The sequence below is a fragment of the Microtus oregoni genome, unplaced genomic scaffold (genome assembly GCF_018167655.1).
Source record: "Microtus oregoni isolate MIOR12 unplaced genomic scaffold, Mior012 000023F_ref0000262, whole genome shotgun sequence".
NCBI lineage: Eukaryota > Metazoa > Chordata > Mammalia > Rodentia > Cricetidae > Microtus > Microtus oregoni.
Window position 1 is genome coordinate 29,681,715 of NW_024543082.1, and position 3,617 is coordinate 29,685,331.

The window sequence follows — 3,617 nt, forward strand, 5'->3', positions numbered from 1 at the left end:
ATTGCCACCTCTCCTCCTCAGTTCCTTCTCAACCCTCCCTCACAGCCCCTTGGTCCTAGAAAGGAGCAGAGCAGGCACATGGTAAATCCGATTTGTGTCAGCTGTCGTATGGAGACCCTTAGCTCTGGAGACACAGCTCCAGGCTCCCCACATCCTCAGGCAACCTGACTCAGTATGAGTCCAGCATCTGTACCCTGTGGCTTCTTCCCCAAACCCCAGATGGTTCATGGTGTCAGAGATGCTGCCTCGCACAGTGTTCACTCCTCTGCCTGAAAGTGGGGCCATGGCAGGAGAATGATGGATGTATGTGGTCTCACACATAAGAGCTAAAAGCTACTTTGCTTGGAGTTCTTAGCACATATGTGTTTCTCCCTTGACACCATTTCTTTCCTCTTCCCCGTTCTTGTCTAACCTCTACCAGGGTCTTATCTCAGGATAGCCTCAAACTCGACATAGCTGAGGATAACTTTGACCTTCTTCTTTCCTCTACCTCCAGAGAGCTAAAATCACAGGCATGCATCACCACACAGCGTATCATATGGTACTGGGGATGGAACCCAGAACTTCCTGGATGTTGGTCAAGCACTCTACCAACCGAGTTGTATCTATAGCCCTAAACACCATACTTAACATAAACTGTAGGTTCCTCACCATTGAACTCACATCAGCCTCATAGCTCAGCCTGCACAAACCTCCCCAAACATGCTCCCATCAGATGTCTTGTTGGACTGAAGATATATCACAGATATGCAGCCCTGCGTTCAGGGCTGTGTGGCAGCAAAATTACAATGAAAATGCAAACACACAAAAGTCCAACTTAGGGAACTAAATAGCTGTGAGAAGGATTTGCCCAGTGTGTGCTGAACAGCAAGCAAAGTGCCAGCTGCTGGCCTCCGCTGGGGATGCCCATTCGGAGCTGCAGATTTCTGCCTTTAGGTTGCTACTAATCTTTAACAGGAGAAATTCACAAGTCAGACACTGGGGACAGTAAGGAAGGATGCTGGTTTAATGTGTTACCCTGGGTAAAGAAGCTGGGATGTTTGATTTGTTTGGGTTGGAAAATTTCATAGTTTGGTGTCATTTGTGAATGACGCCGACTTCACTTGAAAGGTTACGTCAAAAACAATGAGAAGAAGGAAGCACTTGTGCCGGTGTAGTAAAACACTATTAATTTTCTGAATGTAAATTAACCCAGTCTTTCATTAGAGTGAAAATAAACATTGGCAGCTTCTCACAGCTGGGCAAGGAAGCTAAACCCAGCCTCGAAATGATCACTGGTTGGCTGAGTTTGGGGGTGACATTCCTACCCCGAGCTCATGTCCCTGGGTCCCTGATTTCAAAGCTATTTTCCATTCAGGCCAAGACTGTGATTCCAGAGACATACCTGCCTGGTGTAACTCTGTCCAATCACAGTACAGAGGGGTGTCTATATGGTGTGATGTGGCCCAGTTCACTTGGGTGCAGTGTTTGACAAGGGCTTTAATTTTTGTGCTTGGAAAGAAGCCTTAGGTCTCCCCTTAGGGAGCTGCTAATTCATCCCAAATGTGCGGTACCTGAGGTAAAAGCTGGAACACTGCCTGACCTGAATACAAAGGTAGGTTCCCTGGGAGGAGAATAAAGGATCTGGTAAGCCAGCATCCCTGCTGTGTTCCTCTCAGGCTCCTTGTCACCTGTTACTGGGACACACACACACACACCCCAGCTTCCCCCCTTGGTTGGGAGTGTGTGTGTGCTGGTTGGATGGTGGCAAGTGTCCGCTCCACTTGCAGTGGATTTATAGAAAGCAGAAGGCTCCCCTTATTGAGAACATCGTGTCCACAAGGTCTTTGAAACAGGTTCATGTGGACTCCCATCATACAGCATGGTTGAGCTCCTGCAGCGTGCCATCCCTAGTATTCTGAAAAACCGAAGCATTCGACTGCATTCTGTTCTTATCTCCCCTTGCTACACTAAACCTCCTCACTTTGTAATGGTCACCAAGGCCCCAGTCTTTAACGTTCACCCTTCCTAGAGGGTCCAGGAGAGATCAACTGCAAGTTCCAGCGTCATTGATAGGAGCATGTCACGCAGGTAGTACACAGCCTGTGACAATAGCTGGGGCATGGCTGTCATCCTGGGGGCACTGACAAGCTTTGGCCTGAGCCTGGCCTCTCCCAGTGCTGGAATCTCATGGAGGTGTCCTAGAGTTCTCATTCTGGGTTCTTATCACAAGGACAGACCCCACACCCTTGTTCATTATGGCCCCAAAAGAACATCCTCCTAGCCCAGCAGGCTACCTCCCCATAAACTCCCTTCTTTGTAGCATAGACTCTTGTCTGCCCCTTCACCCAGTGCAATCAGGCAAGGTCCATCTGATACTTGGATGCCTCTGAGTGTTTCTGACCCATCAGAACCTAATGTCCCCGGAAGATGGAGCTAGGTTGGGGTTGGGGTTATACAGAAGAGGGATCCGGGCATGAAGAATTCCTCAGCCAGGCACTGGGCTGCTTTCGGAAGCAAGAGGTCAATTCTGTGTCAACTGGAGGGATACACACTTGAGTCAGAGATGTTTAAACTCCCTGCCTACCATATTTCCCCAGAATCTTCTGTGATAGGAGGCTCAAGTACTTCATACCTCTGGGATTTCCAGTGACCATAGGAATGGCAAGTAGTCAGTCAGTCCTGAGGAACCTACTGGTGTCATCTGGCCCGGTCCTTACAATTAGACATGGACAGTGGCCATTGTCTTCCTAGCATTCCTCTTGTAAGCATATTCTAGAACCTTCCGAAGTCACTGTTGATAGAGTTCAAGGGTCAGAAGACATATAGGATGGGCTCTGTTTGGGAGGGGACAGGGTGGTTATACAGCTGGTCTGAAAGCACCCCCTCCCCTGGGGAACAGACAGTTCTAGAGACAGTCAGTATTTCTGGAAGTCTATAAAAAGGACTCTGCTTCCCCATGTCCTTACTCATGTTTCCTAGAGAATGTCCCTCAGCTTCTTGCCCCTCCCCTGACTGCCAGGTGTGTCTTCTTTCTGGGCCCAGCATTCCTGATGTTTTAGTGTTCCTTTAGTGGACCTGGTGTTAAAACCTATATTGGGCATCTGTCCCCAGCCAGTGCTGTGACCTGCACCCAAGGCTTCCTAACCTTCAAGGCAGGTCGTGCTCTGTGGATCTGGAGCTGAGTTCGAGGGGAGTCGGCCTGAGGGTGTGGCTTGTATCTACTCACCTCCCAGTCTGGAAGGACTCTGCAGCTCTCCTGTAGGGAGGGTATTGTCCCCTCAGCTGACTTGGTCCTACCCTAGGTGGTTTCTCTACCAGAGCTGGGCATGCAGAACTTCTCACAGCCTCTGCTCACACTGCGACTGCTTTGCATTCCCTGCGGGCCAGTAGCCATGTGCACAAAGAATTTGTGTGTTCAACTGTCTGTCTTTCCAAGCTTGTCTCCGTTTGCTGTGGTTCCTAGGAAGTAAACCCTCCTTGGTCCCCAATTCCCAAGGGAAGTTGGCTTTAGTGGTCCTTATTTTTACCACTTGCCCTCTATCCCTGGCAGTCCTGTGCAACCCTTCCCCCAATTCAAAGTGAGTCAGAGAAGAGTCAAAAGTGGTTCATTAGGAATACAGTAGGCAGTTCCCAAG